This window comes from Pseudorasbora parva, chromosome 10 (genome assembly GCF_024679245.1).
Source record: "Pseudorasbora parva isolate DD20220531a chromosome 10, ASM2467924v1, whole genome shotgun sequence".
NCBI classification, from domain to species: domain Eukaryota; kingdom Metazoa; phylum Chordata; class Actinopteri; order Cypriniformes; family Gobionidae; genus Pseudorasbora; species Pseudorasbora parva.
Window position 1 is genome coordinate 15,069,823 of NC_090181.1, and position 26,487 is coordinate 15,096,309.

The following is a 26,487-nucleotide window of genomic DNA, read 5'->3' on the forward strand; positions in this document are numbered from 1 at the left end:
TGTTCTTTTACCAGAACATGAATCACCCACGATCGCAATCTCACATGCGCTCGTGGCCGTCAAAGAGGACAGGAAACAGTTGCATACCAGGAATACACGGTTTGAATGACATCTTGAAAAAGACGCAGGGTCAAACCGTGTTGCTCTTTTGTGAATGGAAAGCTGCTCTTTTAGTGTGCTGAAGCACTCAGGGAGATGACCGCGGCTCCACACAGTTCGTTCTGCAAGCCTGTGTGAGCTCTCAGTGATGTGTATTTGTGTGTGTGTAACGCCCAGCGAACCAACAGTTTGTATGGGAAACGCTCAGCGAACCAACAGTTTGTATGGGAACGCTCAGCGAACCAACAAGCTCCTTTAGATCGCTTGATCACTGATCAGACGGTCTCTCACTGACGCGCCGTATCACCCGCACTGGCAGACTCTCTCACTCAACACTCTTTGACTCGTAGTCAGACACTCTTCGTAGGAAACAGTAAGCACTGCTCGGCTCCGAAGTAGAAAGCGCTGATCTACCATTCCACTTCCTATTTATACCCGCGCTGCGGGGCGGAGCGTGGAATGCGTGATCGCATGCCAAATTTCATTGGCTCGTTGTTAGATGCTCGAAGTAGGATTGGTCTCTAAAGTAAGATCCCATTCGTCGGTTCAGTTCTGACGTACGTCGAACGTGACCGACTGAAAGGGAACCACACTTTACATACAAATACCATTTACAGCCAAATTCTGTCATTTTTTATGTCTACCTAATTGTTTTTTTTTTTTTACTATGGAAATATGATACAACATATCCACTGTAAGAATAATGAATGTTTCACTGTCTCATGATTATTCTTTTTTTGCACAAATGTTAAGTAGGACTGTTTGTGCCTCAGGCTGTATTCTGACTTCAACAGGAAAGAAACATAAACTCTTCTCTCAAGCAATTATGTAAAGAACGAGAGTGAACAACGCCATAAATTATTTATCATAATTTAACACAAATTATTTAATCTACTACACATCAAAAACAAAAAACTAAACTGCATGGGCAATAAGAAACTCCCAAGTAACCACTAACACACAAGCCATTACATATGGCCATGCCCTGTCAGAGAGGACAAACACTCCACTACTGCATTAAAAAAAGCACAAGCATTTTGATTTGTGTATTGACAAAAGGACATTTGACAGCATTGAAATGCTCTCCAGGACTCCTGCTTTTACAGCGAAGCTTCATGTGGTGAGATCTATTTAGATGGCAAAGCTGTCATGTATTGCCAACATGCCTCAGTGCTTTGTGTTTGTATCTGCTCCGAGCAAAGAGTTACAACCAGAACGGTTATGTTAAACAGATGTATAGTTGATACATAGTTTATGGGTAAGTTGACACGATTCCCGTCGCTTCTGTTCTGTGGATGCTCTGACAAAACAATTTACTGGCAGTGCTGGAAAGCTGATTTAAAATAAGTCAAGTTACTTTTTTTTTCTACTAAAAGTAGCTAACTTAATTAAAACAATTTAAGGGTGCAATGTTTGATTATAAAGCAATATTTAATAATCTTGAATGGGTTGAAAGAATCAGAACTTGATCAGAGAAATTAAATTACATACCAAAACTCTCTGACTCCATGACTCTAATTTATCAAGAAAGATAATGCTTTTTTGAATCAAAATGTTTTTAACTGAAAGCTGTTATATCATCCAAGGCAAAGACGGAAAAAAACACTGTTCTCTTGAAAGAAAAAGTGACATAAATCATGATGATTTTGTTTGGCATTAAGACATTGGAGAAAGTCTCCTGCATTATTAAATGTGATTTTAATTGCTTTTGATAGAGGAAGGTCAGTCCCTGCTTTTTAAAATCAACTTCACAGTGTCAGAGTCAGCAACTTATGTCACTGTCACTGTATTAAAGATAGAGTTTTTACTGTTTAATGACTTTCTTGGTAAAAGTCAGTCAGCTAAATCCAGACATATAATCAGAGACTCAATGCTGCGCTGATAGGATACATTTTAAGTCGACCCCCACTTTTCTCAACGGGTTTTACATGTAATTACTTGAATCCATTATTTGTAATTTCAGATAAAGCTGGGTGATTGACATTCAGGCTTGAAAGAAGGATGGTGAAGCTTAATGGTTAAAGATCTGGTTTAGTTAAAAGATTGTAGGTTCCCACTATTAACACTGTGCCCTTGAACAAGGAACTTAACTTCAGCAAGCCACTTAACTTTTTGTTGCTATGAATTCGACTAAATTAGTAATTGCAATTTTTTGCAATTTCACATATTAAAAGTGCTGTATGTAAGTTTTTGACTGTACTACAGCTTAAAAAATGGCATCTGTTTGCAGATATTTAGGAAACATGCTGAGTTCACATACTTGTTTATCTGAAAAACAATGCTACAGCCAGTTATTTTACTTTGAAATGTGCGTTCCGTGTGGGAATATCTATTTTTGTTTTGTTTTGAGATAACTCACACTGCCAATTTACCCAATAGTATCGAAATACCCAATAGTATTTTGACACCACAGGTTGCCAGTTGGCGGAAAACACGGCGTATTGTTTCCACGGAAACAAACAAACTGGGTCATTGATCACAGATTCTACCTGACCTAAAAAGCCTCTGCATTCATATAAAAATCTCTATGAATGGGAGCACATTCAAATGTGGATAAATCGTCTCGTCACCTTACAGTGTATAAGTCTTTTCACCTTCCATTGTCAATTGCGCTCGTTCCTGTTGCGTGTCCTCAATCTGGCAACCCGTGCAAGCTTTGAGTCTGTGGAGGAGGGGCGGGGCAAACAATATTTTAAATTTGGACTGGAGTGTGTATTTCAACCAGTTGTCATTCTTACATGCAGCACCTTTATATGGAATATCAAAGCTGCCAATATTAAAAATAAATAAATACATACATAAATATACAAAGAAATGTAAAAAAAAAAAAAAATTAAATTTTTTTTTATTTTTAAAAAAATAAATAAATAAATAAATAAATTATATATATATATATATATATATATATATATATATATACATACATAATTAAATAAATAAACAAACATGCAAAGTAAAGCAAAAAAAACCCAAAAATGAATAATTATTTATACATTTATTTCCATATTTATGTATTTATTTTTTAATTTCCATATATATTTATTCTTTATTTCCACATTTATTCCTTTCTTCATTTATGTATTTCTATATTTTAATTTATTTCTCAATTTATTTATTTCTCCATTTATTTATTTCTTCATTTATTTCTTCCTGCATTTATTTGTGCGTAGGGTAATGAGGAGGGTGGGGTTTACTTCAGACATAGCAATTGAGCTCAGAGTAGGCGAGAGCGAAGCGTTGAGGCCACACGGACACCTTGTGGTGTGGCCGAAATACAATAAATATAGCCTACTGATGTTGATACTGTCTGTGATGAAGGCATGAACAGCATCTTAAACAGATCTCATAACAGGGACTCTGAAATGGAAGCGCTTGCTATTTTCTCACGGAAAGGAAGCAGCACACATATAGTGAAGTCCATGCAAATATATTGACCAATGCCTTTTAAACGAGACCATGTTTTTCTATTAAGCGTAGGTAGTCTTTAGCCTGCTTCCATAAACTGACGTTTAACGTGATGTTCATACTTTTAATAAGGTTACCCCTGGACATGAGTTTATGAAAGTGGGTTAAAGACTACCACATGTCTGACGTAAACCCCACCCTCCTCATTACCCTACGCTCGAATAAATGTAGGAAGAAATAAATGCAGAAACAAATGAAAGTAGAAATAATTAAATGTAGAAATAAATAAATATAGAAATAAATAAATGTAGAAAGGAATAAATGTGGCAATCAAGGAACTTTGCTGCCGTACCATGGGTGCAGCGGTGCAATGATATTATACAGCGCCTGAAAATACGCTAATTTCTGTCAACATAACCAGTGTGAAAACCTGCTTGCACCAGACCATGCAGGGGACTATTTTCAGGCGCTGTATAATATCATTTCGCCACTGCACCCATGGTACAGCAGCCAAGTTCCTTGATTATTATGCATTAATGAAAGTATAGTTCCTAGCCATAATCGGTTTAGAAAATTGCAACTTTTCTTAATACACAATAGCCCCGTTTTCACCACAGGAACTTTACCCAGGAACCAGGAACTTTGGGTGGTACTCGGTGTGTTTAGACAGCAGGAACCAGGGTCTAAATGATGTTCCGGGTAAATATTTCCCCCTCCAAACGGCCCTGCTCGCGAGGTAGTACTTTTTCAAAGTTCAGGAACTTTCGAGGGCGGGACTTGGGCGCTGAACATGCTGATTGGTTGAGCTCAGGCAGCATTTTATTTCAACTCGGCATTTTTAAAAGTCTGCGAAGTTTGGTCTACGTTCAGTAATAATCAGTCTTACACGCCGCGCTCATGTTGACAAGAGAGGAAAGTTAATTTTTCTGAGGGGTTAACTTTTTATTTCGTAAGTTATGAAGATAATGTTGGAGTAATGACACAGCGTATATTGCCCCAGGCAGTTTTTACTTTAACTGCTAATAATACTGCTTTAATTAAAATAAATTCTAATGTCAGACGCAGTTGAAGTAGTTAATGATTGTTTGCTTACATAGGCGTAGGGACAGTGTCATTATGCCAACATTATCTTCATAACTTCTTATGAAATAAAAAGTTTATCCCTCAGAAAAATGTATTTTCCTCTCTTGTCATGCTTGGTGCATGAGCGCGACGTGTGCTCTTCCCTGGTGAAGGCGCGCGCTGTGTACGTCACATAAGGACGCACACTCAAAAGTAATCCAGTCAGGTCATTTACATGGTGAAATGTTTAGTCTGATCGATTCATGAAAAGGTTTATCCACCCATCTCAAAACGATTACAATTTCATTCAGTTTGGGCATTTTTATTACGATTGAGGTGTTTATATGGAGCATTTTCCTTCAGATTGGACTTTAAACTGATTACAGTGCTCCATGTAAACGCACCGACAGTAAAAAAAATTGCGCTACATGGCACTTTAAAAACCGGATAGTTTATTTATAGTTCGATTACGGATATTTCACCTTCGAATGCATATTCGAATATCGAATAAAAAGTGACAGCCCTTGTCCGTCACTGGCTTGGAGGAGCAGTCGCGTGCAGTCCTACATCACCAGACTAATTTGCCTAATCTTCTCGGAACTTTATCGCGGTCGAAACGCAGACAGCTGCAGGTCTGGGGGGGAGAAAAGTTCCTGTAAAAAAGTTCCTGGTACAAATTGTTCCGGGTAATTTTGGTGGAAACGGGGCTATAGTAACTATACACTTCACAACATGTTAATAGGAAAATATTGGTGTTATGTCACTTATTGAGCAGTAGGCAAGATGGAGCCAATTACCTCGGAGATGATAATGGTATGTATGGACAATGGACTTATCTAACTCTGGGGGATATACGGTGAATAAGCTAAAGTCCCAAAAAGTAGGCGTTCTTTTAAGTCTTCATGAGATATATATATATATATATATATATATATATATAGTTGTGTCAAATATATTTGTTAAGTTTGGCCATTGTTGATCATTTTCAAACATAATATTTTCATAATGTCCCATATACAAAGATTTACTGTATGATTTAGAGCTGAGAAAATGTATTTTTAATATGTGAGCAAAATGGAAATTATAACAGAAATATTCTCAAATGAATCAGAATCGAGTTGGAAAATCTGTATCCATACCCAGTCCTAGAGATAAAAATAATTACATCTAAGAGGACAGGGTTATAAAAAGGAGGAAAAAACAAGGATATTACATTGCTTGTGCCATACAGTTCAGCTGCAAACCCTTACCAAGTGTAAATGAGTCCCCTGAGAGAAAATATCTCTCTCTAGAAGCTCTGCTTCCATTACTGTTATTAGAACTCTATGAGTGAATGTTAGCCATACAGAGAAAGGATCGAGCAATGCCTTGTTAACAATAATATTTAAGAGTAGAGAACACCTTAGAGACCTGCAAATTAAATGATCCATGCAGTGAATTTAATTACCAAGACTAGAAAATGTATTCTGCCAAATCTACAGATTTGACAAATCTACAGATTTGACAAATCTACGGATTTGAGTCCTTTTTTTGTCAGGAACATGTCTCTAGCAAAGGGCACTTGGGCTGAATTTGTAAGTGCAAATATTCTGGTCAGTTGAGGACAGTGGAAATGCCCTTTATTGATTCTTTCCTAGATGCCTTGAAGGAATAATTCAGCATTCCGGTGATGACGGGAGGTTAACAATTAAAGTGTGGTCAATGTGCAGTCACCATCTGTGTCTAACTAGGCATGCAGTATCTGTTATCATTGTGAAAAATCTGTGTGTGTGTGTGTGTGTGTGTGTGTGTGTGTGTGTGTGTGTGTGTGTGTGTGTGTGTGTTTGTTTAGAAAGACTAGGTAAAGGGAGATTACCGAAGGTAGGGGGCAGCAACACTTCAGTAGATGTAAATAGTCCAAGACACCTGCTTTATTTTATTTTTTTATACACACTGCTACACATGCACATACAGACCACCCCACACACATGTTGCCAAGAGATCTGTGCTGACACCATAAAGCCTGAGAAAAGGTTTAAACATCCACCAGTGATGCTGTTAATCACAGTCAATCTCCTGTGCACCACGCTTCACAAAGCCTGAAGAACATCCAGCATCCTCAGTCCCTCGGCACCTGTAACATCTGCCTACTCCCCTCCATGTAGCACTCATGAACACATACTCCTCACCTCACTCTATAATAGCAACCTTTGTTCACTCGTCCCCAGAATGTAGAATCACTAAAGGATTTGTGGAAACATCCTTTCAGCCAAGGTTGAGTCACCCTGACAATGTGCTCTGGAGAATCTCTTATTTCCATTACAGTTGCAGCCTTACATTGTATTTGCATAAATATGAGGGGACCTAAAATCTGAAAACACATTGAAAAGCTGATATTTAAACTAGGTATTTAAATAAATTCAAAGTCGAATGAAGATGCAAATGTAAATGCTGGAAATTAATAAATATTGCACTATTTATAAGCCACTAATCAAAAAATCAGTCAGCAAATTATTTTGTAACTTTTACGCCCCTTACATACTTAAAGCAAAATCGAATAACAAACTGAAATGATGTATTTCGAAAAAAATCGAACAGCAAAAAACACCTTTGTAATACAATTGGTTTGTGGCGATTACTTAAAAGGTAGTTGTGTGCTGAGGCTACGCCTCCTTTCACATGGAAATCTATTTTGGTTAATTTCTTCTTTTCAGTCCGTCAAGGTTAGACATCCCCAAGAGAAAACATGAATACACTGGAGAGATGAAAGCTTTAGCATAAGTTCTGCTGGGAAGACTCAATTACTACGTCACTTTATGCCTTCTCTCTAATCCAATGATAATCTCATGCTCACGGTATAAAGGCTCCGTACCTACACATTTTTGAGTTCGCAGATACTGAAGCGACTATTACCCCCATCCTCCCCACCACCACCAGGATGGCCGTGTCCATACCCTGCTGGGAGGTCGGCTGCGGCCCTGCCCTCGTCTTCAGGCAGGAATTGCAGATCCGAGACCCTCCAGAAATACCAGAGCTAAGATAATAATAATAATAATAATAATAATAATAATAATAATAATAATAATAATAATAATAATAATAATAATAGATTTTATTTATAACGCACTTTTCATTCCGAAGAGCTGATGGTGGAAGTCTCTGTAAGCTCCACAGTACACTGTGATCCACTACATGTATTACATTTCTTCCAGCGCTAGAGGCTCTGTTGCTACATATTCCCAATTCGGCAGTTTCCTGATGACGTCGTCAAGGCATGACAGCTGAAGACCAGATGATGGGGTTTTCCGAACAAAAGTTTTCCGGGCACTTCTGTAGACACACACTGGGGTTGGCGCAGAAGTCCAAGCCGTTCCACTGCCACGATGCAAGATGTAACAGCGAAGCAGCCGAGACTCAGCACCTAAGAAGCGGATCATCTCAACATCACGCCAGACGCTGATGACGCTATACTGGTGCAAATGCCGCCAGTCAACCGGAAACCACAGTCATCATGCAGTTCAAGCCCGAGGGAGACCATCAGTGAGCAGCCGACACCCTGAAGAGAGAGCAGCCGCAGCGAGCAACATCAAATGTCCTTCAAACCAGAAGCAACCGCAACAATTCAAACAAAATCAGCAGAGAAGCGGTGAAAAACGGCGAATGGCGAACAACGTCCTCTCAGTGGCTGCCAGCAATCAGCAACAGTCCCAATTGTAGCTCTGACTGTTAGACTAGTCACAAACATAATAAAATAAAATAAAATCGAAATCTTATAGTAATTAACATGATTTGTAGGTGGAGAAGCGGCAAACAGATAACGCCAGCGTCCTCTCCCCCACGTTGCCTAGCAACCTAAATATCTAGCTAGAAAGGTCTAGCGGCCTCTGATGAGCCTTACCCACAGCTTCCAAATCTCGGGTTGAGGATATCATATCCTGCCCTGAAGCTGAGACAGCAGATCTTCTCTGACTGGAATCTCCCAGGGAGGGGAATCCACAATAAGAATCACCTCTGAGAACCACGCCTTCACCCAGGGAGGGGAATCCAGAAGAAGTATCAGCTCTGAGAACCACGCCTAGGATGGCCAGAAGGGGGCTACAATTAGGAGAGAGATCCTGCTTTCCCTCATCCTGCACAGAACAGCCAGAATCAACTTGATGGGTGGGAATGCATAGAGCTTCAACTTCGGCCATGGGTTAGTGAATGCATCTATTCCCAGCGGAGCTGGGGAGTTCAGGGAGAACCCAAATGGCCATTGGGATGAAAGTCAGCAGCTGCCACATTAGTCAAGTGGGCAGAAAAAGACTGCTTCCAGCATAGAGATCTCCTTATGCAGAACACTGAAACAGAGCAGCTTTCTCTACACTGGCCTAGAATTTGGGCAACTTAAAAATCTCTATTTGAGTTTAGACGACTCTGAGTCGCAAGGCTCAGTCGGCACAGTCAATAGTGAGTTTCTCTGTAGCACGCAAAAGCACGTCAATAAGCTCAGAGTAGACAGCAGAAGGCCGCATTTCCTGGCTGCTAGGCGGGAAATCATGGTCAATTAAAGCAGGCTCGAAGTCCTTGGAGTTGGACGCTACAGTGTAAACCATATTATCTTGCCTGAGAGAAACCGTCATGCGCACATCTGGGCTAGGGCATAAATAATCCTACGAAAATTTTAGAGACTCTTTCTCAAAAACCGTGAGCCTAGTGCGAAGGTACCCACCCTCAGCCACTTAGCATGACATATGCATCCCTTGTCCAAAAGTGAGCATATTGTAAAGAGAAGTTATGATTGCTGCTATTTACACTTGACTGAACATTGGTCTGTGCTTTAGCCTGCTCTTCGTTGTAGCTAATAACAAAGATGGGTGCTGGGTGCTGGGTGCTGATTAATATTTCATATTTCTGATATAGGTAATTATATTAATTCTTTTCTGTAAAATGCGTTAAGTTGCACAAAATCTGAAAAAATAAAAATAAAAATAAAAAGCCAGCTCTAGGACCTGCCCTGTACAGTTTAAGAACCGGTTATTTTGTTGAACAGACCAGTGCTGAACCCGAAATCGCCCCCTATACCCTCAAATAGGGCATTATTTAAGGGGACAGCCATTGTCCAAAACAATGGACATGTTTGAGTGCACTCATTCAACCCCACACCGCAATAAAGAGTGTAGCTACAGCAGATGTACATTCAACAGCTGTCCGACTTCACACACTCGCTTTCATTCACTCCTTCAAGTTAACTGTTTTAGCGGACTAAAGTAGGGAATAGTGAATGAGGGTTTAGGGGGCGATTTTGGATTTAGCCCTGGAGAATGACAGATGATGTCAAATGCTGAGATTTTCTTCATTAATCAGCAATTTGGGCCGTTTTATCTTTTCTCTTTATTCTATTACAGTTAGGAAATGAAATTATCTGATGGTGCTCCGTTCGACTTTTCTGACATCCTTTACTCTTCCCTGATGATGACCTCTGGCCTACTTTCTGAATTTCTGCGGTTTGAATTTTAGAATATTGAATTTGATGATCTGAATTTCTTCTTCATCTGAAATCTTGAATCTGTATTTTCAAAAACGGAATTTTCCAGTCTATTAATTCAGAACAAAATATCTGCAGTTTGAAAATACATGTCTATACAATTTCGACATAAAAACATTTCAGATGTGTTCAATTTCAAATGATCTATATTCAACATTTAAGAATTCAAATTTAGAACTACGTAAAATGCAACATAATATTCAATTTAGTTAGATTACACTTGTCAATAATTCAGATTTATACAATTCATATTCAGATCCTTTTGTCATATTTCTAGCTCCATAAAAATGATATGATTTTTTGGCCTAGAAAAATTGAGGCCGAAGAGCTAGAATGGCCGCTTTGTGAAGGCAGGGAAATCTGAGGAGCAGATGGCGCAAAATAGTTTTACATTTTGGACTGTCCGACATAGAAGGTGCTTTGTATAATTTAGAGCTTTCATGAGTTTTTGAGAAAGTTTCTGGGAGTAAAATGGGAGATTTCCACTTGCATTTGAGAAATATGATGTGTAATGGAAAGAAATTAGTATTAAATGACAATGAATTTCAAAATAGAAACATGTTTCATTGTGGTCATGAACTGTTGGACCCATCTGTAGATAAAATAAAAAAGAAGAAATATTCCAGTTTTAATTATTATGCTAATTAGATTTTATACCTGTTTGAACTATAAAAGGATGGAAATGAAGTCACCTAAAGGACGAGGAGAAAATTCTTAGAGTTTATTTTATTATGCACCGGAATATATATGCATTGGGATCATACAGTCTTGAGGGATTATGCATGAACATTATGAAATTAATGAGCAGAAGGTGATCTGTTCCTGTAACAATAAGAGGAAGCCCAGCGGCCTTTAGTGAGAGCTGAGCCAATGGGAATCAAGCAGTGAAAATGACTCTTAGCTGCGGTAGGAGAAGAAATAAGGAGGATGTGCTCACATCACATAGATTTTCTTCTCTCTCCTCTCACTCCTTTGATTAGCCCTGCTCAGTAATATAGGCAAGTGCCTCTCAGCAAACATCTCAGCTGTCTCTCTCACTGTTTCTTTCCTTCATATCCAGACTCACACCTCAGGGCATGTTCAGATCAGCGTTAAAACAACCAGAAGAGAAAATGATTCCCTTATGTTATTCTATTGCCTGCTGTTGACACCTTTGAATTCGATTTTTGGCTTCTATGCAGAGAAAATCAGTCTTGACAGGCGAATTGAACTATAATATATCTGGCTCATAATGCTATGAGGGGGGCCTCGCATAGTATCTGCACCCCCTCCCCCCAACGCACCTCAGGGATGTATGTCCTGTGTGCCAATGGGCACATTCTGATTTCATTGTAACTTTAAAAGAGCTGATATGTATATGCTGCAGGCACCAAAAGACTATTTGAATTGCAGGAGACAAACCTCAACAGAGCGTGCCCTGAAAACGCCAGAAATTCCATTTAAAAGATTTGACCTCACTGAAAGTCACTGTATAATTTGCACACTGACTGCTATCACTTAGGTCACTCTCGAAAATGTCATCTCGAAACACACCCTTAAAGGGGGATGTAATTCTATTTCATACATTCTGACTTATTTACACTATTAAAGAGTGGGATTCTCATGGTAAACATGGCTAAAATTTTAAAACACGAGTTGGGCATATGACATATTTCTAGGCCAAATAAACTCCTTCAGGATTCAAACAAGTTTATGGAAAAACTTTTTTTAGAGTACAACCCTGTATGAAGTCATAAATGGTGGAATTATTTTTTGTATGGACAATTCTCCCAGATAAGAACGTGTGCACATCACGCAGAGGGAGAGCAAAAGCAAGAATACGTCCATCAATGAGCTTCGTTCGGCTAATGGAAGCCATTGACAGCACTGTCATTTTGTTTTTAGACCACAAAATGAACAATGTCACTAAAGAAGTGTTTTTTTGGTTTTGAGGGAATAACCTTGTTCATCTTCCCAAATAGCCCAGCGTTAGATGCAGTTTGTTTTTCCGGGCCTGATCTGCCGGCAATTTGATTTCGCCCTGTACGTTAATTTCTACTGTTTCTGTTATACATTTGAGGGAACCAATCACAGACTGGCTTATCCACCTGGCTCACTATTGGCGGGTTTAACACAATGACAGATAGAGAAGTGATGGATCGATGCCCGTTAATCACGCCTCTTGTGGTCGGATTACTTGAAGGATGTTGTATATATATATATATATATATATATATATATATATATATATATATATATATATATATATATATATATATATATATATATATATATATATATATATATATATATATATATATATATGTGTGTGTGTGTGTGTGTGTGTGTGTGTGTGTGTGTTTTAATTTAAATTTTTATTTTGTATTTTTTAGAGGGTATAGTTTATCCAGTTTATGGGTCATAATTTGCTCAAGTGTCCTTACAGGTGCTTAGGAGTGTTTTTGCACAATAATATTTGGTAAATAACCTTGAACATTCTTTCTAGCATTTGTGTATGAACAATTTATTACAGTTGATCCTTTAAGTCCTAATTTGCTTGATTAAATGTTGGAGTGACTATAAAAGCTTTTTTGTTTGTTCATCCATTGTTTGTTTGAGTCATAATTTTTTGAGGGGGCAAAACTCCATCTCGCCTAGGGCAACCAAAGAGCAAGAGCGGGCCCTGCATTAGTGCATATAATGTAAACAACATAAACATATAGTGAATCAAAATGTTATCCAGGGATAATGCCAAGATGTATTGTGTGTGTGTGTGTGTGTGTGTGTGTGTGTGTCATGACTCTTTATTTCCGTCCACTGCATGCCTCCATGAGCTCATCTATTTTCGGAAAGAATTGGTACAGCGTATCTGTCTTTTAAAACTAAAGACTCTTTGGAGATATGAAGGATGCAAAACTATAGTCTAGGTACTCAAGATTAACATGAGACTGGCAGAAACGATGTGCATATACCCTTTAACATGAATGGAGTCTCCTTAAAAGTGTGTTTTAAGGAGACGTTTTGTCGTGTTTTCAAACTGTTTAAGCTGTGCTAGCAGACGGAGTCTATATTCTTGCTGAATTATGAAAGATTTTCTCCTTCAGTAATTCATGGAGAGAACATTTTTATTTTGCTTTCTGTTTAATGACAGCCGATGGCCTGAGGCACAAGGGAGAGAAGTTCCATTTCACAGACACCTGCAGAGACGAACATTTTGTGTCTGAGAGACACTGTGTGTGAACTCCCATACTCACCCTCTAATGAGAACAGCCTTTTTTGCTGTTTTAATTGCAGAATATGTATGCAGAATATTTTTTTGAAGTTCATGAATATGATATGAGCACATTTATTGATGTAGGAACACTTTTAGCTGTTGCAAAGTAAGCTGAATTTGTAAAGCAATCAAGCAGTTTTTGGAGGAAAATTTGAACAGGTTGTACAAAAACTATCAGTGCAAATGAAACGCCAAATGGTCTAGCAGATTATGCAAATTTAAAAGTGAAAATTAAAAACTCTATGCAGTACAGTACATTTTTTCCAGTGAAACAAAACAAGGTCCACAAACATAAATCATGATGTTCTGCTTTTTGCCATTACAGTTCAAAAGTTTGGGGTCTGTATGCTTTTGTAATATTATGCTTACCAAGGCTTAATGAATCAATAATATGGAAAAAAGGAAACAGTGTAATGTGAAATATTATTACAATCTAAAATATATCTATTTAATTTTTCACTGTTTCACCTGAAAATACATCACATTGTGGAATTGAAATGGGTTTAAAGGTGCCCTAGAATGAAAAATTGAATTAACCTTGCCATAGTGAAATTAAAGTTCAGTACATGGACATCACATACTGTGAGTCTCAAACACCATTGCCTCCTCCTTCTTATGTAAATCTCGTGTGTGAAAAGCACCTCGGAAAAATAGGCAAATCTCAACACTTATTATAAAATTAATATGTATGCCCCCAACATTTGCATATGTCAGCACATGATCATTGTCAGGCGGATCTGACGGAGCCGAATCATCAGTTCAGCAAATAAACAAGCGTCATGCGAGGATAGCGAAAATGGCAGATCATGGACACAAATGTCATGTTCCAGGCTGTGCAGGGGACATGAGGACTTTTCATACCCTTACCACAGATAAAAAATGTCAACAGTCATGGTTGATGTTTATTATAATCGGATTCGGCAACAATTTAATTCCAAATTTTGCTCGCCACCGCGGACAGTTTTTCTAACCTGGGACAATATCAAGCAAGCTTCACTCAGCATCTAAAACTGAAGAAAGGGGCAATTCCAACTATATTCCTGCAAGCAGAAAGTAGTGATTTATTCACTTATTGACTGTTTAAACAATTTCTGACTAAATTAAAAGTTTCTTAGAGAGATAGCATTTTCTAGATAATGCAAGATGCTAGTACAATAGGAAACTCCAAGTACCATACAAAGCTAAATATTGTCTAATAACAAAGGTTAGTATTAGTTTGTATTTTATATTATCTTGTATTTCAGAGTACATCACAGTCACTGCGTAGCCTACATTGTGACTAACGTTATATAAACATGCAATATCGTTGACGAAAATAGACGAGTCTAAAATATAGTAAAAAAAATAAAAAACTTGAACAAAAAGCACTGGTTTTGGTTTTGTCGGGGAAAAAAGAAGAGTGTTCGAGTGTTCCCCCAATCAAAGCTTTTCTTTGAAAAGAACACGTATACTATCCGGGTTTTACCTAAACATGTGCAATCTGGCAACCATATGCACGCACGCTCTCTTTCTCTCACGTGCGCACAGATGATCTGAAAACACCAATAAACAAATAAGCTGCATTTTATCAATCTCCATTTGAGATGTTCTGCTTAAAGTGTCATTCAGTCTGTCTGTGTTCTGTCAGGACTCATGAGCCGCTTCGCTGAACAACTGAACTTGTGTGAGCTGCTAAAATTGATTGGACATGTTTAGGCAAAACACCGGATAGTATACTAGTTGTTTTCAAAAGCTCTGTTTGGGGGATTTAATTACTGAAATCTGGCAACCACAAGCAAGCGAGCTCTTTCTCGCACGCGGGTGATCTGAAAACACCAAATAAACAAGTAGGCTGCATTTTACCAGTCTCCATTTGAGATGTTTTGCTTGAAGTGTCATTCAGTCGGTCTGTGTTCTGTCAGGACAGTCGGGACTCACGAGCCACTTTACTGAACAGCTGAACTGCAGTGAGCAGCTGAAGTAAGCCAATCAGAGCAGAGCTCAACATTAATATTCCTGACTCTTCCAAATAAGGCAAAACACAACATTACATCCTAGGGACAATTTTTAGGGTTGTAAATGGACCTGTAAAACTGTGTCTGGACAATTTTTGCCCTTAAATAAGCCACATACCCTCTATGTAGATATCAGAGAACAATTGAACATATTGTTTCAAATCATTCTAAGGCACCTTTAAACTAAAGCAGCAATTCAAATGGTCTTTGAGAACATCCCTGACCATGAGTTCATTTATCATCATAATTATCATCATCATCATCATCATCATCATCATCAGCAGCAGCAGTTAGAGTGGCTGTGCTGCATGCAGTGGAGGTATAGTAAAAGGGTTTGACACCAAATTAATGCACCAAAGAATTGTTCTGAAGCAAGTTTATGAAGTGTTACTCCTCTAGCTTGTATTTCATGTGCATCTCTGTGGTAGTGAGTGAAGAATAAAGATTCAGTTTGAAGATGGGAATTACTCTGGGTGATGGAATGAAGTTAATTCATGGCATGGAAAATGGCTACAGTTTCCACGGCTTTCGTCCTCGTTGGATTCATGTTATTATTTCCTCCCCACGGTCTTAATTTAAAATGTCAAAATCTGCCATAATTGTACAAATTATTTATAATAACAATAATTTTTAATTAAAAGGTTCACTGCAAAATGGGTTGCATTTTACTTTAAGGTGACATTGTTACAGTGTAATTAAGCAGATAGTAAACTAGTAAACTAAACTAGTAGCTTAATATTAATTAACAACATGTAGGTAGTGTTAGGTTAGAATTATGGTTTGATTGAGTAATTATGCATAATTTACTGTTATTACTACATTGGTAAGTAGGCCTACATAACAAATATAACAAGGACATTGTAAAATAGTGCAAACTTTTTCATTTAATATTATTTATTATCTGTACTATATAAAAAAGTACATGCCATGGAAAGCAAAGTGCTTTTTCTCAAACTACTGACTTGATATGAATGTGTTCAACATAAGACACAAAAAATACACTAATGAAATAACAAACTTTTAAAAGATTATTCTGAGTTGGACAACAAACACTGACATTATAATTTAATAAACACAACAACGAAATCACAAATAGCAAGTCCTTGGTCAAACATATATAATTATTCATGCCCAAGTACACTGAGTGGATGGGACTGATGCACAAATAATGTCTTCAGTGTATAAACTAACAAAAATGCATTCATTCACATCTATTTTGATGTGACATAAAAATCTGAGTATATCCTAACAGAAAAGCTTTTTGTTGTATTCCTGAAAGTTGTATTTTGCTAGAGCTTCAGAACAGCAAGTAGGCCTAAACAAACTACATCAATCAAGTATATATTTTGTTGTTTTTCCAACATGATTTGCGCGATCTAAGATTGATTTTTACAGCGTGACATAGGCCTACTGAGCATGTGATCGGCACAGTCGTGTATGTGTGTGTGAGTGAGAGAGAGAACAAGGTTGATTGATCCTCGCAGGAATTCTGGTAATTATAAAACACAGAGATGACTCGCGTTAATTAACATTTGTTTTCCCCCCACCCAAATTGTAATCTTCCAATCTCCATTTCTTTCTCATTTAAATCATGTCATCTTGTAACGAGTTGTAATCAGTGTGATAATACACTGGCCGGCCAATTAATATGCGTCCTTATTATTACTTCCCAGCTTTCGAAACCCCTTCACACACCTCCTCCGATTACATAAACTATCTGAGACTGAGCTCAGATAAGAGATACGACTGTTAAGCTATGTAAGATGACTAACTAAACTGAACTGAAACAGCAGTCCCCTCACCTCACCTTACATCTCTTCCGCTCTCCCTCCCATCATTTCCCCTTTATCTTTATCTCCCTTTTCTTATCAAACCCACAAAGTCTGCTGCAGCGGACGAGGAACATCGTTTTTGCCCGCGCGCGCCAACTGTCTGTGTTCTTAAATGCGAGTGTGCTGTGCGCGCACACATGTGCCTTTCTCAGTGGAGTGAGAAATCAAGAGGGACGCATCTCTTAAGCCTCCTTGTGGTGGGATTTCAATTTGACGCAAAACGTAGCGCGCATCTTCGCAGTTCGCACTCACACACTCTCCTTGCATGTGTGTGAGTGAGTGAGAGCGCGCGTGTGTGCGCGTGAGCGTGTCCGCTCGCTGCAGCTCCGGCGTTGGGCAAACCCTCTCACTGCTGCACTTCAGCCAATGTGGAACAACTCGTCTGCAGCCGACAGCCTCGCATGGCTCCTAAAGAAGCGGATATGCCCCAGTGCCACGGGAGACTGACGCCTTCACTGTCTTCCTCTCCTCCGCAAATGGTCCTCTTAGGGTGAGTGTGCCCTCCGTCCGGCTCTGTTTTCACATCAAGTGCTAGAGCAGGAAGGTCTGTTTGTGCATTGCAATGTGCTTCGTTGAAATACGGCTGGATGACGGTTACTTACTGTACTGGTGCTGAGTAGCCTAAGTGACTGAGTGAGCTTGGTTTCAATTACACTTCATCCGTGTCTGTGCCACAAACTGGAGGATGATAATTAATTCTTTCCTGTCCCTTGGAGACGATGGAGCTTGTGAGGTTTGAGATTTATGTGGTTTGTTTGAGCTATGTTATATAGTTGGTTCTGTCATGCAACAGTCAGATGTTTAGTTCCAGTCTTTCTACAGCCTAAAATATTGGAAAAGCCATAATAAAAGTCACAATAGTTCCTGAATGCCGCAATAGCAGTATTTGTAGGTGTTAGGTTAAGGCAATTTGATGAATGTGGGATTATGTCCTTCGTGGATGAGGGCTTTTTCTCTCCCACGCCTCAGCAGGCTCAGAACATTGTTTGCGTTTGGATGCTGTAATTTTTCACCCCGTTTATGAACAAGGTGTATCTTTAGTTAAACTTATTTATTTCAATAGTGCAGTCGTGTTTATCACTATTATGGGTAGTTTAATAAGCATTTACTGGAAGCTATTTTGTAGACGTGACAAGTAATCATTTAGAGAACTTTTATGTAAGGTATAAACCTGTCAGCAAAACCCGAGAGGATGTGCCTTTGAATCATTGCATTCTTAGCATATGATATTGTGCTACATTGTGTGTGTGTGTGTGTGTGTGTGTGTGTGTGTGTGTGTGTGTGTGTGTGTGTGTGTGTGTGTGTGAGAGAGAGAGAGAGAGAGAGACAGAGAGAGAGAGAGATTTCCACTTGGACCACCCTGCATGATGGAATGACACTTGCTATCTTCACTGTGATTCAGAATCTCATTTTCTTCAGATATGAATTTTGTCGTCATTTATACACATGCCAGAATGGAAAATTCTCCAGCGTATCACTTTTTACTCTTTTGAGTAAAATGTTTCCATCATTCTTTCATTATCTTTTCCGTGCCGGAAGATTAGACAGGAATTTTTTCTTTCTTTTTTTTTCAGATTTACCTTTTGAGACTTCATCCTTGCATCTCAAACTAGACTGAGTGAGTTATATTACACCCTTCCATCTAATTTTCACCCACCGTCTTCCCCAGCTCTGCTCAGTCCTAGGCCTCTATTTGAACAGAGGATGAATTCTTTTTGTCACGCTCTGAAGCATCTTTACTCTCTTTCCTTATTTTTCGCTCCTTCTTCAGTTTTTTTCCACTTCTGTAAGTCATGACTGATGGTGGTCTTTTGAAATAAGCTTTAGAGTTTACATTCTAGAAATGTGTGAACAAAAGATAGTTTAAATGATAAATGACTATTTCACTTGTTCTGTTCAGCACGCCAAACCTCAGTAATGTTTTTCATGGCAACATGTAATGTATCAAACACCTACTTTTCTTTCACGTCCTTCTTTCAGCCCTTTCAGTCTTTGCCATTGTACAGTACAGAACAGGTGTCAAAATACATTGGGGTTTGTTTTTTGTAATTATTATATGCAAAAATGAATAAAAAAATATTTCTAGGTCACTAAACAACAAGAACATTTGATATGTTGATCATGTGACTACAGATGTTCTTGCTTCACTCAAGATGTTCTTTAGATCATTCTTAAATCGTGCTGAAGAAAACGATCTTCAGGTTTTACACAATCTTTGTGGAGATTCTGTAGCTTGAGTGCTGCTGTCAGTTAAGCAAAATGTAAAAAACAAAATCTTAAATTAAGTTTCCATTTATAATGGAAAAATTAATTAGAAACGTACTAAAAAGAAGAATTTGTGAATTCAGATTTTGAATAATTTTAAATACAAAATTGTGAATGATTGTGATTCATGCACCAAGGTTTTTTTTTTCTTCCTGTCATACACCAGCCACTTACAGTGGTTTAATGACACCCCAGTGTATCACAAATCCAATAGGGGATTCCTCCATTTTCAGTGACTTTAATACTTTAGCTTGTTAGTGGGATTAGCACCACATTTCTCATTCACAGCCCCTCGCACAGAGCTGTGGTAATAGCAGTCATTTGATCCCACTGTACTTCTTACATGGCTTGCTGATAAGTCTGTAAATCCAGTGTTACAAACTAGTGCACTTTCTCTGTACCAGCCAGTGGCCAAAGGCAATACATTGTTTAGTGAAGCTTGACCCAGAGAGACAGTGACCCCTTTTAAAAGGCTGATTTTGGCCTGTCCCACCTTTTGAGCTTCTCAACTGAATGCAATGAAAATCAGAAATTTTAATAATTTGTTTGATATTTTTCAGTTAATTGTAGTAAAAATAATTTTAAATTGTTAATTTAAATAAGGGCACTATGTAGTATTTTTGCAGTAAAATATCCAAAAACCACTAGGCCGGTGTTTATTTTTGTTATATTTTGTTCAGTTGAGTTCTTACAATATTCCAAATGTTTCCAACTATTTCTAAATTGTGAGAAAATTGCTATTTTAACCAATGAGCCGGGATGTCTGAGGGAGTCGCCTGTCAATTGCATCATATCTGCGTTACCCTCGGTTTCTGGTTTTATTTGGCAGAAACGCTTTAATCTTAGCAGTGTGAACAAGTGTCACAGCAGCTGCTGAGCGGATGCACAGAGTAACGTCATAACATCATTTTAAACGCACTTAAATGTATCTAATATGATAAACAGAGCTGCATTACCCTCAAAAACGGAAAAGCGAAAATGGTGCTTTTGTGTCTCATCATAATAAAAGTCCCGCTGATCGCGAGCCGTGTGTTCGGCAACAATCGCTGCAGCGGCCTTGCTCAGCTCCGTCAACACTCAGTCCTGCTCTTTCACACTACAGTAGCGTTAAAAATCGCTGTTTGAGACGTGGCGTCATCAAACTACGCCTTTGTTTTGAATTGGGTGCCCTCTAACGGACGGAAAACTGCCATAGCTTTAAGGGTTTTTTCTGAAACGCTGAAAATAAGAGCATGCGGTTTATCTGTCAATCAGAGGTGCATTAAAGTTGCGTTTTTTACTATAGCAAGAGTAGACAGCGTAGACACAGACACCACATTTACTTTCAGAATCATCAAATGTTCTGTATAAAGAGAAAAAAGAGGGCTTTTCTTAAGCCTAGTTCACACTGCCCGATTTTTGCCCCGATTTTGAGTCGCCGACAGGTTTTGTGAAAGCGCAGACAAATGCCTGAGATCACAGGCAAATCGGTGCTTGTGCACGCGAGTGACAATCACGCAGTGTGAATAATCAAAGACGCGATCAGAGAGAATCGCCGACGAGTCGCCGACGCCGGTGAGATATTTGGCATGCTAAATATCTGGACCTGTCGGCGATTCAAACTCCTGCTGTGTGAACAGCGTTCTGACTGAAAATTACATCGGCAGCCAATGAGAGAGTGAGATACAGGGCAACAGGAGGTTCAGGGAGGAGTTATAGAGCAGAATTTCAGTATTTTAATAGATATATTTACAATTCTATCAAACAGAAACAAAGGGCAAACATTTGCACATCCAGCCACAGCAGCAGCACATTACAAAATTATTTATTTACCTCAAACTGTCTTTGCAGAACAAAATCCTGGCTCCCTCTGTCTCTCCAACAATTTCTTCCGCCATAATCTTTTTTCTTTTTCTCCACAAATCAGCGCACATACAATTTGAAGCAAACTTTGTGCAGTTTATTATTTTTAATAACAATTCTCGCGTTGTTTACTTGTCACATCGCACGTGTGTTTGGGAAACGTAGTTTGTGCACCGGAGAGAGAGAGAGTTGTCGGCGATTCTTCCTCTTGTTCAGTCATGCAGTGTGAACTCCTCTGTCGTCAAACCATCGTGCAGTGTGAACACAGCAGTGACTGAATGATCCCCCAAATAGTCATGCAATGTGAATAGAGCAGTGACCCGACGAGTTTGAAAATCGTGCAGTCTGAACTAGGCTTTAGCCTGACAAGCCAGACCCACATCAAGATGTTTGGTCTGGAAACTCACCATTGACAGGGCTCAAACCGAGAGGCGGGATAAACGGTTGTCTTTCACACTCCCTCTGCACGCAATAGGAGAGCGCTACAACCAATCAGAGCAACGAAGAAGGCGAAGCAGAGCTAGTTGACAGATTAAACTTTCGCCGTATCCGGTCAGCAAAACTCAGAACACATCTTCCCTTCTTAAGAATAACTTCAGTGCCGCTCTTTGTTCTTTTCTCAGAGAAAAGCTTAACTCTTTTAAGCTTTACTCTTTTTTTTGACACAAGTCTTCCAGAGTTGTGGCCAAAGCCGATTATAAAGACCACCATTTGCCAGCTTCTTTATTTTCAAGTAGCACCCAACTCCACCGTCACGATGTGATTGGCCTGATCAGAGTTTAGTTTTTACAGCTCAGTCAGAAGTGTATTGAGAGTTGCTAGACGACACTCGTGGCAGATTAGATTTGCTGCCGCTAGGATGCGTCTAGATTTCTAGGCTAGGCCTTTCTTTCTGTTCCATGAAGGAAAGTTAGTTTAGGATTAGCTGGAAAAGTGCATGATACTCTAGTCTCTCCATGGAAGCATTGCATGTTTAATGCCTGGAACACCTTAATAAGGTTGTGTAGCCATAAACACTATCATAGACAATAGTAAGCATTAACTAACAATACTTTTAAAGCCTTTTAACATTTTGGCTTATATAAATTTCTACAAATGCCATTTATTAAAGTAAAGTTTGTAATGATGATAAAACAAAACATTTTTAGGTTACTGTAACGAAGTTTGTGGATGGAAGGAAGGAGGTGGGAACCGGCGAACGTTCAAAAACTTGAATTCAAAATAAATAAACGAAAGTAAAACCGCGGGCAGCCCCTCACGGATGACTGCCCACACACACACACATAATAAAATGTAAACAAAACTCAACATAAAATCCAGGCCTGGTCCTCTCTCGTCTTCCGCTGCCTTTGCTTCTCCTTTTATTCTCCCGTCACATGGCCGCGAGACGAGACTGGTGTCTCATGCAGCTGGCACTCATTAACACTCGTCACCGGCCCGCTCTCGCGGTCCCTCGCCCCGCTTCTTGCCACAGTAACACTTTACAATAAGGTTGTATTAGTTAACATTAGTTAATGCATTAGTTAACATGAACTCAGCATTAGTTCATCTTTGTTAACATTAGTTAATAAAAATCCAGCTGTTCATGGTTTGTTCATTTTAGTTCACATTGCTCTATAATGTTAACAAGATTTTAATAATGTATTAGTCAATGTTGAAATTAACATTAACAAAGATAAATAAATGATTTATAAGTGCAGTTCATTATTAGTTCATGTTAACTAATGTAGTTAACTTATGAACCTTATTGATTCGATTCGAGATGATTCACATTAAAATTTGATACGATACGTTTCGATTAATTTGATTTGATTATGCATTTTCTTTATATGCATTCATAGGATTATAAAAATACTTCCCCTAATGTGTCTTAGTAAGGGTGTGAAATGCAGTGCCCTTCAGAGGTCAGAGAGTGGGCAAATAACCCAATAAAAAAAGCATAATTGAATTAATCGAATCGTATCGAATTTTAATGTGAATCGTTTTGAATCAAATTGTTCTGAATTGGCAAAAATAATTCTTGAGTCGAATTGAAAACCTATGAATCGTCATTTTGCATAATTTTGTATTAATTAAAAACAGAAAGGGAAGAACACAGACCTAAAATGGCGCAGCACAGCTTAGCATGTGCGAAAATACAACACGTGTGCTAGTGCTTACACTCGGCTAGCAATTCATGACACAGAACATGACAAAAACACATACCTGAGAAACATGGCTTAAAGGCTGGTTAGAGCACAGCATTAATGTTGATAAGTCTTAAAAAAAGCAAGCAAGTTAACAAACAGGCCTCATTTTATCATTGCAGTTGAATCCATGTGCAGTTTATTAACCAGTGAACAAAAACAAACAAGGACTTGACTTGAACAGACTTGACAGTTCAAGTGTTATTTATTTATTTATTTAAATAAGTTTGGTTTTAGTTTAGTTGCTGTAAAAATGGAAGTGTGCTGTCATGATTGACTGCTGTCATTAGCTTCTCTGAACTATGTCACTGAGGCACAGCAACAGCCGTTTTTTCCTTGATTTTCTGGAAAAGATTGGTGCTTTAAATTTAATTTCTACATTTCCATAACTGTTTATTTCACACAACATGAGTTATTCTGCATTAAACTACTAACCAATTAAGCAAGAGTGTGGGGCTTAATATGCGGCTCCACTTCACGCTTACTACTGCGCAGACTCAGTTCCCAATTCAGCACAAGATGTCAGTGCCATATTGGGATATTGGTGGCTTCACTTTTCTGCAATGGAAGAGGGTAGAGGTGTGACTTGACACTTAGCACACGAGACGAGACACGAGATTGAGTTCACGAGAACAAGAAGAGATTTTTGCATAGTATTTTTAAAAAATCCCCATTGGCAAAATTCATGACTGGAAAAATAGTCTGCATGTGCATTGTGAAATGTTTTAACTAATTATCTTGTATGAATGTCATTTCAGTTCTACTTAGTATGAATGATCAAATGCATTGACAGACAACAATATATACAAACATAAATATAAAAGGTTTTGCAAACTCATCTGATTGGCTATAATTTCCGCCTACTGTTCTTCAAAAACTATGAATATATCTGTCTAAACATATTTGCTACTTCCCAAAAGCAGGGTAACAACTTGCAAATATTTTTTTTCTATCTATTTAGGATATACAGTATATATATATATATATACTAATTAACATTTATTTTGCCCTAATGAGCCTGACTTTTTCTGAAGGTTAAAGGTCTCTCTTTCATTGACTTCACTGATAGCGTCAGGCCTAATTTTTACCCTGCTTTTGGGAAGTACCATATATGTTAGACAGCAGTGTGAGGACTTTTGGCCTCCCAGTGAGCAACCTTCCAGTGACTCATAACTTTTCACTGTACCGCAGTGTCAGTGCTTTCGGGTTTCAGACTGTGCAGCCATTTGGTGACAACGGAAAGCAACGGCAGCTCAGGAAAATCATTAGATTGTTTTTCACGTTAAGGTTTGGTGCTACAAGCAGGGCTCAAAGCCCTTTGCAGAATAAAAGACAGAGATTACAGCTCTCCCAATATTAATGACTGTTGCACCACATGCAGCTTGGGATTATGATAAAGGGAGGAGGGGGAGAGGATAAAAAGGGAAACATTGGGCTGGCTGAGGATATTGTATTATCCGTGTGCTTTTGGATAAAGCAATACATTTATAAATAGCAAACACACCATGGTTTTCCAAAGGAGACAAATACATTGCTGGAAGTCAATTTACAGGTTCTTTTCGACTGAAGTTAGTAACTCATGCTGAATTTTATGATAAATAATGTCAAAGGTTAGATCTGACAAATCAACAGAGACAGGTCAGCCTTCATTTGTACTGTGAGCCCCAATGCTAATCAACGGTCATGCGTCAAAAAATACGTCACATAGTGACGTCTGTGACATTTCAAACAATATTGTATTACAAAGTGGTCAACCCTTTTTTCAAAGCGACGTAATGAAATATGTCAGTTTAGTGTGTTATCAAAAGAGCAACAGACAAGGACGGCTCAAGACCTCAGCATGATGCAGAAGGACAGTCAGTCAAGGTGCTGTTTTATCTATGGCAGACAGGGCCTGATTTATGCATAGGCATTCTAGACACGTGCCTATGATCACGCATCATGGGGGGAGGGGTTATTAAAAATATATAAAAATATATTTAAAATAAATAAATGCTCTTTTATTTTTTATTGTTATTTTTCTACTCTAATAACTAAAATATAAATATCGGGTAGAAACCTTAAGGGGAGGGGGGGGGGGGGGGGGGACACTCAGTTTCAGTCAATCTCATGTCAATCTTGAGTACCTATAGAGTAGTATTGCATCCTTCATGTCTCCGAAAAGATGTGTTTATCTTTAGTTTTATTATATTTATAAAAGAAATATAGGCTGTACCGATTCTTTCCGGAAAAAACAGAGCGCATGGAGGCATATCGTGTGGGCGGAGCTAAAGAATGACGAGTGCGCACAAAAGCGGTGACGTCCTCAAGCGTGGAGAAGCCCTTGCCATTGATCAGATTCAGCTAATCCAGATGATCCAGAATCAGATTCGGAGGCTGAATTAAATTGAACAGGAGAAACAACAACAACATCAGGACGTCCGTCTCTGTGGTATGTACTGTATTTAGTGACTTGTCATCATTTGTGTGTCTTTACTCGCAGTTTATGAGGACATGATTCGGTTTATGGACTATTGAATGCAACTAAACCTTAACAGTAGCAAGCAAAACGGTTTTGCACGTCAGACTAGTGTAACGTTATACATAGAACAACAATGGAGCAACATTTGAATGACGAAGCACGCGATCGTGTCGTTTACTGATGTTTACTCACGAGACGATAAGCAACAGCACAGACATTTGAAGAAGTTTTACTCACAGCCTGCTTCCAAAGCAGGACCGAACCTTTATCGCTGGGACCGCTCCGTCAAAAACACACTTCTTTGGTATGATTTGGTGAAGTCCTGTGACAGCAGTGACCGTGGAGATCCACTTTGCGACGCGACTGAAGCGATGTTGTCAAGCTTCCCGTCATTTCTGCGTTCAAATCGATTCAAATGCAGCGCTGCCTTCCCGGAATGCTGTGCTGAAGCGCTGAAGTCGCTTGATGTCACCTATAGGAATAAAGTGGAGCGCGGCGCGGACTATAACGACATAAGTGTTCACAGACGAGTGGATCTGCAGCTGAGAGTGTTTATGGGCGTGCATTTCCTCTCTCGCTCTA

The 26,487-nt window shown here is 38.7% G+C and overlaps 1 protein-coding gene across 3 annotated transcripts in view; it reads left to right on the forward strand.

Moving 5' to 3' along the window:
- Positions 1-16,702: 16,702 nt before the first annotated feature.
- Positions 16,703-26,487, forward strand: part of insyn2ab (inhibitory synaptic factor 2Ab) — an 83,369-nt gene continuing 73,584 nt past the window's right edge. For 2 of the 3 annotated variants that reach the window (XR_010908018.1, XM_067455283.1), the window contains exon 1: positions 16,703-17,641. The gene's annotated coding sequence lies outside the window, so the exon portion shown is untranslated. Of the gene's footprint in view, positions 17,642-25,786; positions 25,876-26,487 lie in introns of those variants that run through there. The other variant, XR_010908019.1, reaches the window with a different exon arrangement.